We start from the raw sequence: 13,184 nt of genomic DNA on the forward strand, positions 1-13,184 counted from the left end.
TTACCCCAGCTGCGGGGTTCTTTGCGGAAGATCCATTGACAACGATCCGGAAATTGCGCGGGAGAATAAAAGTCGTTTGTGGTGGCAAGATCAAAGCCGGTTGTGGAAGTGCTTCAGTAACGAGAGAGGAACAAGATTCCCTTTAACTGGTGACGTTCTGTCAGAAATTCAGCACCGACCTCGTTGTACAGTAAAATCATTCCTTGAGGCTGCTTGTGAGAGTGGCTGTGTTTCCTTCCCAGGCCACTGTCTGCCAATTTCCCGGCCGTGTGCCGGTATTGGGTCTGGCTGACATGGAGTTCATTTTCCCACAGCAGCCTCACATCTTTCAGGGATACCTACAAAGATGTTGATAACACACCGGGGTTTTGGCACAGCTTCAACACTTGTCTCTCCGACATTCTCCCCACCAGTGGGCTGGGGGTGGGCAAGGTCCTGGGAGAGGATACTACTGGGACAGCTGGTCCAAATTAACCAAAGGGATATTCTATGCCGTGTGGCATCAGATATAAAAAACTAAGGAAAGGAGGAGGAAGCATTTGTTATTTGTTTGACTTCTAGAGCAAGTGAGGGAAAACAGCCCTGGGCAGTCCCTCATCGTTGGCACTTGCAGGTGCAGAGCAGTAATTGAACTAGTAGTCGATGCTGGCTTTCACTTTTCTGTTTGCTCAGTTTCTTTGTCTTTCAACTCAGGGATTGTCTTCCCCCTACGTTTAGATTTTCTATCATCCTAACAGCCCTACTTTGTGATGGAAGCTGTTCATGTTGACTGATGCCTTTTGAGAACTTTGGAAAGACCTTCATTTGGACACAAAAGCTGACTAATTGCAGGAAGCGCATCCAGCCCTGCATGCAACAGAATTTGAGTTTATGCACTGACATAGATGACTTTGAGATGTGCCCAGCATCTAAAAGGAGTTACAAACAGTCACAGAATATTGAGATCTGATAATGATTTTTTTCTGCACTGGTTCCCAGTCTAACAAATGCAGCAAATTATTGAGAAATTATGCAAATATGGTTTATTCTAGACCTTATTAACTGAAAACTCAAGTTGTTCCATAGTCCAACATGAGTTTAATATAAATGTACAGACTCTAAAGCAGTGGTGGTCTTCAGAAGCAGTGGAGAGGAATTGCATTCAAACAGTTGAGAACACAAGTACTTTAACTAGTGTCATACCCTTACTGAAATAAAGCAAACTAAAATGGATGTGTTTAAATGAACCAGTTGATAAACAGGTTTTGTAGCATTATTGTATTTTCACTTCTATATTCAGTGTACCATAAAAATACAGACTTGAATTTTGTTGAGTTTTCATAGAAATTGGAAGTGCAACTAAAAAAGGAATGAAAATAAAATACACAGTCTATATTTTATTGCTGGAAAGTTTATCTCCAGAAAATAAACAAAAGTAAGAATTTTCTAGAACACAGAAGATGGATATTCTGAGAGACTGCCAGCCCCAGAGTTCTGACTTGGGTAATTTGAGCAGATGTTTTGCCCATGGCAGAGAGGCAAAGTTTATCCTTGTTCCCATGGAAGTAAATTGTTGTGGACTGTGAAGTGTTACGTGGAGTGGTTGCATTTTAAAAGTAAAGGTATTCAGGATCAAAGATTTCCACTTTAAAATGGTTCAGGAGGTAGCACAGATACTGATACACACTTTACCCCTGCTTGGTTTTACTTAGAGCCAGATATTAAGCTGGAGCAGTGGCCAGAGCAGAATGCCCCGCAGTAACCACATGAGTGCACAGTGTCCACACGCTGTTACAGAGCAGTTCAGCTGTCAGAGTTTCAGGGGTCACAGCTGAGGGGTGCATCAGGGGAGGGCATGGGCGGACCTCAGCAGGGCAAGCATCAAGGATTGTTGGAAAAGGTTAAACATCAATTATCATTCAAGAGTATCTAAGTCCATGCAAAAAGGTTAGACATAAAAAATATACTCATAAGCAATACTACTAATTAAATATAATTTCTCAAGTAAATACCAAACCGAATCTGTTAATAATACAGTAATTAAGATATTATCAAATTCGTGATTTAATATCATAGGTATCTTTTTGTAGACATGGTAAATATATCTATCTTAAGATTAATTATCAGTATGTCTAATAATTAATCTCTTCAACTTTGATCTGTTATTGAAGTAGATATGTGATTATTCAGATGTTACTATAGAAGACACATTGCAAAATAAAAGTAGAACTAGCCTGAACAGCACCATCAAAAACCCTGATATTAGAGGAGTTTGCAGGGTTTCAGGGAAATTCTACCCAATTGCAGTTCATCACAGGCTCAGACCTAAAATCAGCTAAGATGTTGATTTTGTCGAGGAGAGGTTGTAAATTTTGTCAGTTTGAAGACACTACAATCAGAACATGAATTGATTGGATAAGTGTTTGAGCCTCAGGGAAAGAAAATGGGATTTTTGATATGTTCTGCGTAGTCTTCATCTCTAGATGGTTGGGCATGGAGATGAGCTAAGGACAGGAGAGGACAGCTGGGATAAAACATGACTCTGCAAATAGTTATGTGCCAGTGTAGCTTAAAGTGAAGGGGTGGTTTCACAGAGTACATGAATGTTTCCAGAACGAGCCTCCAAGCCTAGCTTTATTTAAAGTACAGAGTAGAATTTAAAGTACAGACTAGAATGCATGAAAGAAGGAATCCATGGGTAAAGATGAAATAGATGGTCCATTAAGCACTTCTGCAGGGTAGGAGATTGCTTCTGGAGGAAATAAAGAGATCAGAATAAAGAAATATGAGACACAAAAGGAGACATACAGAGACTGGCACACTACAGAGATGTGTGTACTATTGGTTGTAAAAGTATGAAGGAAAAATATGTTTTCATTATTTTACTAATATTACTATATAAAAAAATCTCTGTATAGGGGAGAAACTGAGGTAATGGGAATTATGGAGATATGTTATATGTATGATCTTTTAAACTGAAACTCAGACAAGAAAATAAAAAAATCCTTTCATCTTTGCTCTGCTTAAAAAACGTAAGAGCAGAATGTTACACAATTTTATTGGTTTGGGTGTTTTCATGTTCCAATTACAGTATGAAACAGTCTAGCTTTATTTAAATAGAAATGAGGTCAAAATACTCTGTTAAGGTTCAGGATTTGTTTGCAGTATTTAACCTGGTTACCAAAAACACTTGCTGGAAAGGTGGGATTTTGATTCTCAAAACAAATGACATTTTTTCTAAAGTCACTACCCCTATGAAAACATAGGTAAAGGAGAAGCACAAGTGTTCCTAGAAACACACCTTTACTAGATTATTCTGCAAAACACAGTAGTCGTACATGCTTTTTCACCAGTTGTTTCACGGTGTTGGTCTATAGCAAAACAAATGATAGGTTTTCCTTATTTGCTGTCAGTTTGCAGCCTTTACCCATCTGTTAACTCTGTTAGGCAAATCTCAGCTGGAATTACATCTAAAAGAGGTTCCTCTAAAACTGTTACGCTCCAAGAAGTAAGTATCAGACTTTAAAGAAAAGCAAAGGAAATGGTGAAACTTGAGACATGTGGCTTGAATATTATTCTAGAATACATTTCCAGAGGAATACTAGTTTCAGGCTTATACTGACCATTTTAGATTATAGTCTTGCTTGTACCCTCTGTAAGCATTTAGAAGGTATGAATGAGGAAAAGCATGGAATATCTACTGGAGAACAGCTCTTCAGCATTAGCTCTTACGTTGGGAGCCCTTTACAACTTTAAAAGTCTATCCATGAAAGTGAGTTTACCTAAATTACAGGAAATAAAGGGCTTAGTGAAGGAGGAGAGCATAAAAGGGCATAATATCAAACAATTGTTTCAAGGTTTGGGGGATTTTTCTGCTTTAAATTACCTGTAAAGTTCCTATGGACACAATCCCCTTATTCTACTGCAGAATGCAAAATAAATAGAATAGTTTCAGTCTAACAGGTATTGTTTCATGCTTACTGTAACCTGAAATAAATGCACATGATAGCGTTAAACCTATCAACTTTTAACTCCAAAACCTGTAGGGCAGCCTTAAACCCTAGGAAAAGAAGTGGCCTTAGCATGAAAAGTCAAAGTGAGCTAACAGTTTGAGACAAAGTAGTTCATAGTTTCATAGGCTGTTAAAGCCTGAAGCATTTCTGTTCGTGGAAGCATAGATAGGGTTGGGTTGGGAGGGGCCTTAAAGAGCACCTAGTTTCAATCCCCCACCATGGGCAGGAACACCTTCCCCTAGACCAGGTTGCTCAGGGCCCCATCCAGTCTGGATTCATCTATGCATGTGTGATACTTGGCTGTCTAACAATAGGAATGTCTTGCACAGGATGAGCCGGTGAGGATATCCCCGTAACTGTCCACTTGGACTGTACAGATGGCTGAAGGAGCTCCTGAATTGCTCCATCATGCAGCATGGCACTCAGTTAAACCAGCACTGATTTTGTTCTACCTCAAGGACAGAGGTGAGCAGCTTTGTGATTGCACAGCACTGCACACAGTGGATAAACTAATTTTAACTGGTGTCCCAGTACTACAAATCCACTCTGCCCCTTGTCAGCCAGAGCACCAGAACTATCCATGACGGAAGAGTGGGTTTGCCTTACAGAGACCACTTTATGTTAGGAGCCTAAGCTAAGAACATTTCCTTTCTTACTAATAAAAATAAATGGTTTGAGAGTTGACTGCAATAAAGCTGTGAACATCTTCATGGATACTCTAGTCAGAGCATAAAGATATGCTCACCAAGAGCTGGTGGGCAAAGGAAACACAGAGCAGTCTGCAGGTCTCAAAAGTGATTTCCAAGACAAATTATTTTCAAGCATCACTTTTAGCTCCAGATCTTGAGAACTGAACTGTGCTTTGAAGAGCCACCCCTGTGTTGCACAGCCAGAGGACACAGAGTGAAACAGCTTAATATAGTTTATTTTTCCAGACTTGTTTCTATCCTTGTATAGAAGATATTGCCTGTCCACAACTCTAATTCATATGGGTGTAAAGTGAGATGTGAAGATTTTAAAAACTCCTTCATGTAATTTCCTAAGAGAAACACTTTTTAGTCCTGGAGATTTGATATTTTATTGGAAAACATCAATGCCCAATGGAGCAGTGGGAGGAATTGTCTTTCTGTGCTAACACTGAATTCTTTTGGCAATTTCTCTCTGAAAATCTGCAATATTTGTATGGCAGAGGCCTCAGATAATTGAAGAATGTTCCTGTAGCAGATTTGATTTAATAAAAATAAGGTTAGATAGAGGTCATGTTTGACTACTTGATAGGTAGGTATAACTAGTAGATTTATTCATGTGTTCACCATAGAGAGCATTCCTTCTTAATGCCCTTATATTTTCAGACCTTTGGAGGTGTGACAAGGTAAGGATTTTTTCCTTATGACTCTTGAGAACTAAGGGAAGTGCCCTGATATTGATTCAAACTTTAAAAATCTTCACACCCACGAAAAAAAAAGAGCAGGTACAAACCAAAGATAGCAACTGATAAATCACATATAATTCAGCAGGTTGGTGCAGTTGTCCTTGAGTTTGGTAATTTTTTATCTAAAGGCAATAATTTATTTATAATGTCCTTGAAATTCTGCTCCTGCCCATTTCCTCATCTTACTTGTTCTGGGTGCATCTTTCTACCAGACAGATTTTTCATGTCTCAGACATGTATTTCTTTCCTCTCAATATACCATTCAGATGAGAAATCATCAGAATTTAGTCGCTGTTCTCTTTGTTAGACTAGAGATGATTGTGCTAACAGAGGGACCATAGCTGCCATTTTTTGTCATGGTTTATTACAAAAGATAAATAAATTACTTTCTGTGGTGCTGAGTCCCCAAGTCCTCTGGTATATCTGTACCTAGTTCTCATACGTATCTCTGGGTTGAGTCAACAGCAAAATGCCTTGCTGCAGTCAGGTAAGGTCTTAATCTGACAAGATATACTAGTGCACAGCTGATGTGATCAACTGATGGGGATGGGCATCATCAAAATAAGTGTGTGATGGGATTGAAAAAGATAGTACATGATTACTTGAATTATTCTGATCTGTGAAAACAATTAGTAGTCTCTCTGTTGAAAGTTTTGACAGTGATTGTCAGTTCCTATTTTGTCAAAATTGCTTGCTGAGAACAGTATCTCATGGTGCAGTGTCATGCTTTTGTTTCTTTTCCAAATAATTGTGAATCGTTACAGTAGACAGGATGTTTACAAAAATCAGCATGTAATTTAAATTTCATATTCAAAATCTGCCATTAGCCTTGCTCTTTCTTATGCTATCAGCTCTGCCAGATACACTGGTTAAAGCTGACCAGGAGAAAAGTGGAAACAAATTTGTTGCTTGTACATCATCATCATCATCATCGTCATTATAATCATCATCATATTTCAGTTACCAAAAACATTTAGGTAACTAGAAGTTCTACACAATACAAAGGAACAGAGAGTATGGCTTTTGGGTAATGGTGGTCAAAGCTATGATGTTCTAGAATTTGTATGAGTTATATTCATAAGGCAGTTTTCAGAAGTTACTACAAATTCGTAGATGATGCTAACAACACTATTAATGATTCTGTAACTCTGAAATTCAGAACAAGGTCACTGCGCGCCTTTAACGAGACCATCTCCTTAATACAAGGCTAGTTATTTCTCTATGGAACAGTCTGTGATAATAATCATCGTGCTTTTCTGTGGAAAAGAAAGAGAGCATGCTGGAGTTTAATTATTATTTAGTAGCCTAGAAATGCCACAGAAACAAAATAAGCTAATTTAGATTTGTATTTTATTGATTTCCTGCCTATTAGACAAACACTTTTGCATGCTATTTTATGTCATTCATTATTTAAATAACTTGATGTTATTGTTGTTGGCATAACTATACAAGTAGAAACTCAAGAGCAATTTCTTGATTTTTTTCTTGATATTAAGAAATAAAGATTGGGCAAAATGGGGAGAAGTAAACAACCAGTAGATGATACTTCCTCAAACAATTTTTCTTCTGACAAAATCACTGAGGTTTGATACTCTTTCTGCAAGCTAGGATTCAAAGTTGTTTTCTGTTAAAACCAAGCATAGGAATGGTTTGTGATGCCTGGGAAAATTGGTAGCTCCACTGTATTTTAAATTTCTGTAGTTCTGTCTGACTGCCTGTGACTGGGTACCATTGCTAAAAGGCTCTGCCTTTCATCAAGCCTATGGGCCAAGTCATTGTTGCATGGATGCATTTTTACTAAGAGGAGAGAGCCCAAAAATACAAATAAAATCTGAGTGAATTAGAAAATGGGTGGTGAGTTTGGGTTTTTTTTCACTATCCTCTGCATTAGTCCTCTGATAAATCTGTCTGATAGCAGGTTTCTTATTTTTACATCTTAGTCAGTAATTTAGGTGTGTTGAATGAAAAGAATAGTTATACTGGTTACACTGCAACTTTGGTTTTCATATTCTTTATCAAAAAATTCAAATGAATGTAAAGATAGGAATTAATTAGCCAAATACTTAGTATCGTGGACTCACTATTCTTACCTGATAAAAAACTGTAATTTATGTAGCCAAGATTAAGACAGAGAAGCAAAGTTTTGCATTGCTAAAGGGCTATAATATGTTGCTACTACATGGTAATTTAAAGCAAAACTCCAGAAATATATTTTTTAGCTTTTTACTTTAAAGAAGTCTTACTTCAAGTGAGCTGAGGTTGTGACTTATGTGTGGACTTGAATTTTCAACTGTATTACACTGTTTGCATTACACTAAAACATTGTGGGCTACAATAGAAAAAAATTCTTTTGGAATGCTCAGGGAAGTTTTGTCTGTGCTCATGAGGTTTCTCAAAAAGCAAAACATTTACGTAAGTGTATTAAGTAGTGACAGGTTTAAAAAACAGTTCTGACATTATGCAGTGAAATATTTCAGTGGAGAAGCAAGACACATACACATTTCTGTTAACCATCAACTTCACTTTCAAAACTAGTAAGTTGTGCCAGGAAGCATATTAATTAGACAAGCTTCTACCAATGCCACGGAAGTCTATTTTTAACTATATTGGGATTTTATACTTCACATAAATGCATTTCTACGATGTCTGTTGTATCTCTATACACAAGACACAATAATTTTATGCCATGTGTGTCAGTGTACAAGGCCTAACTTGCCAGACACTGAATCCATCATCTGAAATGCACTTATGCCTCATTATTTACTTACAAATTCATCTGCTGCATGTATTTAACAGATGACTCTGCAAGTCATGGGGCTGTGCATCCTAGAGGTTATTCAACGGCAATGATATGCTGCAAAATAATGCTAAGAGTGACTATTTTCCCCTTCAAAATCTACTCAGATCTGCATTTTCTGATATTAGTGATAAAATTTGAGTTTACTCCTTTTATCTCCACAATTTAATACAATTCAGGTGTGATAGTTACTGGGTGTTAGGTAGGTGACAGACTCTTTTCCTGTTTACTCATCACTAAGACTATTACTTGTCACTGCTATGAAAATTTTTTGAAGGGAGTAGTATTGAGCTGGTATTTCTTAGGCATATTTGCAAGATGAAGATTGTAAAATCTAAACAATGGCCTACCTTTGCTAAATTAACAGCATATGGAAGAAAGAACTCTGTGTTCAAGAGCTAGTTTGTAATATTACTATTGTAATATAAACTGAAATAAGTTAAGGTACAAGACCATGTTACAAAAACATACTGCCTCTTCCATTGCCTTCTGGTACTTTTGTTGTAAATATGAACCTTCAGAAGGAGATATGTAAAGTCACTTAGCTGATTCTGGCTTTGTTTTAATGTGGTCTCGACCACTTGGAAGGCAGGGCCTTAGACTGACTGCAGACGCCTCTGTTCTAGCCAAAGAACAGCTCTGTGAGCCCTCTTGCGACCTCCAGCACGTTTCAAGTGCAGTAATCCTCTCATGCCTCAAAATGTTTGACAACAGCCATAATCGGCCTTACTGAGGAATAGTCCAAGGGGTCTCCTTGGACTGAGCTGATTGCTATATGTACATCCATCAGTCCTGACCTACACAAATGAATGTTGTGCACCTCGTTCTGAGTCGTCCATCTTGTTGTGGTGACTTGGGAAGGGGGTGGCTATAAGGAGTCAGCAATCTCCCAGGGCAAGTCATCAGCTTTATCAGCTTCCAGATGACAGCATTTTTGGGAAAGAGGGCAGTGGAGAGTGAGTCAGGCTTAATGAAGCAGCCTGCTTGGTCATCTTCCTCTCTGAGATACTTGAAATGAAAAGAATCAGTCATCAAATGAGTTAAAGGGAAATCCTCTCTGAAATCACTATCCCAGCCATGAGTTGTTACAACTAATTGCCACCCAGGGGGACCTTGACAGGCTTGAGAGGTGAGCCTGTGCAAACCTACTGAAGTTCAGCAAGGCCAGGTGTAAGGGCCTGAATTGGAGCAATCCTAAGCACAAGTGTAGGCTGGATGAATGGATTGAGAGCAGCCCTGGGAAGAAAGGCTGGAGGTGTTTGCAGGCAAAAAGCTCAATACGACTTGGCAGTGTGCCCTTGCAATGTGCCCTTGCCCTTGCAGCCCATAAAGGCAAGCACATCCTGGGATGCGTCAAAAAAGGTGTGACCAGCAGACTGAGGGAGATGATTCTCCTGCTCTACTCTGCTCTTGTGATATCCCACCTGGAGCACTACATACAGGTCTGGGGTGCCCAGCATAAGAAAGATGTGGACCTGTTGGAACAAGTCCAGAGGAGAGTCTCTAAGTTGATCAGTGTGCTAAAGCACCTGTTTTCATGAAGACAGGCTGAGAGAGTTTGACCTGTTTGGCTTAGAGAAGAGAAGGCTTTGGGGTGACCTTCTAGCAGCCTTTCAGTACATAAAGTTGGCTACAAGAAGAGAGGACTGGAGAGGGACTTTTCACAAGGGCTTGTAGTGATAGGACAAGGGGGAATGACTTCAAACTGAAGGAGCGCAGGTTTAGATTAGGTATTAGGAAGAACTTGTTTGCTGTGAAGGTGGTGAGGCACTGGGACAGGTTGACAGAGGTTGTGGACTCCCTGTCTCTGGAGGTGTTCAAGACCAGGCTGGATGGTCTTGATGAGTAACATGGTCTAGTGGAAGGTTCCCTGCCCAGGGCAGGGGTGTTGGAGCTAGATGATCTTTAAGGTTCCTTCCAAAGCAACTCCTATGATTCTGTGATTCTTTGATAAATGTCTTTAGCACTAATTTTGAAAGTTGTTGTTCTCCTAAAAGTGGCAAGTAGCAGCAGCAAGTGGCCAGTACAGTATTGCTCATAAGGATGCTGCTCTTGTCACCATTACTGGTGTGGATCTGGTGGAGAACAGGTACAGCAGAGGAGTGAGGAAGAGAGAAATTCATTCTTGTGAAGATGCACAAATGACCAGAAATCTGTGCTTCTGGAAGTAGAAACCTCAGGATATGCCCCACACACAACTTTGAGATCTCCATCAATAGCCCTCACTAAGACAATACTCCAGCCAGCGCGAGCACAGCTGTGTGATTCACAAACACACACACACACACCCTCTTCCTTTGGCTTTTCTTCATCCCCATGCCTACAGGCTCAGCAGCTGGTCGCTATGGCCTCGCATGCTCTGGAGCCCTTCCCTGTGAGCAGGGCTGTCCTGCGTGGGGGAAGGCTCTGCCAACACCCCAGGGCAGCTGCTGTGTGAGCTTGTTCCCGAAGCAGCAGCAATGCGGTCACGTTGGTGTGTCATTCACCTCCCCTAGATAGTTCCTCCGAGGTGACTTCTTCATAATTACGTCTCCATAATTATTTCCTTCTCCAGTGTGGCGTAGGCAGGCACGCACTGCCCCAAATGCCATGGGAGGAGTTGTGCATTACCTACTACCGCTGTATGCCTGGCACTTGGGAAAAGCCTGGAATGACAGGGAGAGGGAGGGCAGGAAAAGGACCTAAAGGTGTGTTCCTTCAACACCTCCTGCTTGACAGTTGAGCCCTGCTTTTACCATGGTCAAGTGCCACAGGGGACCAAGTTACAGGGTGAATCAAACTCTATATTTAGGAAGAACAACTGGAAGCTATGACAGGAATTCCCTTTTACACTTCGCTCCTCTGCTGAGTCCTGCTCCAGCCTGGAGCAGCACTCAGTGCCGTCCAGGCTGAAAGCATCGGAGCTATTTCAGACACATTAAAAGGGTCACAGTCAATACCTCAGCTGGTAGAAGAAGGTACCTCTTTCAGCATCAAAAGGAGGTGTGCATACTCACTTGACGGTTTGGAACTTTTTTTGTATAAGTAAATAAATTAGCTAATCTTGAAGGGGTCAATTAAAGTCTTGAAAGACCCTTATGAAAACTCTTTAGTAAGTGCTCTGAGTTTACTGCAATAGTTGCGGGTTTCTGCCTATTTTAATGTCTCGTGCAGTGTATCAGAGTATTCAGAGCAGATTGCTATTGCTTTATAGTCTGTGGGGATCTTTAAAGATTTTAAACAGAAAGTCACTTAAATGCCTCGTGACTCATAAGAACTGTGTATGAGCTTGAATACTGTAGTACATAGGAAGATGGTTGTTGTTTTCTCTATGTTTGTTATAGTTAGTGAAATATTACATTATGGTTTTGATGTAAGAGAGGTTTCTTTCACTATTCTTAACAGGCAACTGTAGCAAAGATTATTGTGATGTATTACAGAAAATGTGACCACATTTGCCTAGAGCTTATAGTAAGTTTTCATGTAACAGGCTGAAAGCTGCAGGGTAGCTTTCATTGTACTGTCTGGGTAGTGTAGTTCCTGTCAAAGCCTTTTAATAAGATAATACACTGCAGTTCTGTCTCCAAAATACCCATTGTGCTTGATGCCGTGCATGTGGCAGGGGGAGAGGACAGCTTCCAGCTGGGGCAGGGGGAGGGCTCTTGCTGTTGTCTGTGTTCTACTGTACATCTCTTGTGTGCATTACAAAAGATGGCATTATGATATCTCATCGTATTTAAAGCAAATTGAATAAATCAGCTTATTATCTTGCTGCAGCCCTGTCAGAAATTATTTTTAGCAGAGAGACAGAAGATAGGTTCCTTTGTTTTACAAAGTTTCGCTTCAAAACACTCATTTATTTCACTGCAGTAGTCCTGTATTTCTGCTCAAGAGTAGTCCTGCTCGTGAGTACTTTCACTGCAAATCAAGGGAATTTGCAAGGGAAGTCTGCCATAAACCAGCTCCAGATTGAGCTAACATTGCCACTGCTTTCTAAGTTTGGATCAGCATGCAGCCCATAAAAGGTAAAAGGTAAGGTGTGGGGTGGCCAAAAAGACACCGGGGAATACAGGCTGCCTGTCTGCGTTTCTCTGCTTGCCAGAGATGTGAAATCCTGCTGTGGAAATAAGGGTGAAGTGGGATTTTTTCAAGTTTGCAGAGCTGATTGGAATACCAGAAATAACTTAATACAATCAGTGCAGCACTCTTGACTCTCTCTGAGACACATGGTGAAAGAACAAAGGAATTTATAAAAATTATCTAATCACTTCTGTAATGGATAGTTCTGTAATCTAAGGTCTATTTTCCTGTGATTGATGGTCAGTATTGCTCTGTAAGGAAATTCAGGGAAGGAAGGCAAGGGGAAAGAGCCAGAGATCTATTTTTACTCAGTAGTGTGCTGTTGTCCTGATTTCTCTGGCGGTAATGAGGACAGCACGGTCTGGTAGGAAAATCACCTCCTCCAAAAGCAGTCCTACACAATTGTATCATGCATCCATCTTTAGGAACTGGTGTCTGATTGCAGTAATTTTGAACACTGACTGCTTGTGAACCCAGAGCACCTTGCTGAGGAGCACTACTGCTGTGCTTGTTTTAAAGCTGAGGTTCAGGGTAAATCCTTGCCATTTATCTCTAAGTGGCCCAAGAGGCTTGTATGGCTGTTTTTGCAATGCACGGGCATGCAAGATGAAGTTCACCTTGGCAAGAATTTCTTTGTAACAGTGCTTGGGAAGTAGTTCCACTGTGTTTTAAAATGTTTAATGTTGTTTTCCTGTGCTTTTGTTTCCATTTTTCATTCTGATTAAAAAGATGAAAAGTTGATAAGAGAAATTAATTAAACATTCTGTATTATCTATCTTCCCAGTCACTTGGGGGATTGTTTTTTGTTTATTTTGGAATACAGTCACTGGTCAACAGAACAGTTATTTATACGCATATAAAGATTTTCAGAAAGAAAGGAGAGTGTAGTAAATCCTTTTGTGTT

General features: G+C 39.9%; 1 protein-coding gene across 6 annotated transcripts in view; it reads left to right on the forward strand.

Moving 5' to 3' along the window:
* The first annotated feature begins 10,984 nt into the window (after nucleotides 1-10,984).
* Nucleotides 10,985-13,184, forward strand: part of SMPX (small muscle protein, X-linked) — a 40,266-nt gene continuing 38,066 nt past the window's right edge. The window contains exon 1 of one of the 6 annotated variants that reach the window (XR_001860053.1): nucleotides 10,985-11,203. The gene's annotated coding sequence lies outside the window, so the exon portion shown is untranslated. Of the gene's footprint in view, nucleotides 11,204-12,045; nucleotides 12,233-13,184 lie in introns of those variants that run through there. The other 5 variants (XM_017728431.1, XM_017728430.1, XM_017728429.1 and 2 more) reach the window with 5 other exon arrangements.

The sequence above is a fragment of the Corvus brachyrhynchos genome, unplaced genomic scaffold (assembly GCF_000691975.1).
Source record: "Corvus brachyrhynchos isolate BGI_N302 unplaced genomic scaffold, ASM69197v1 scaffold11, whole genome shotgun sequence".
Taxonomy (NCBI): Eukaryota; Metazoa; Chordata; class Aves; order Passeriformes; family Corvidae; genus Corvus; species Corvus brachyrhynchos.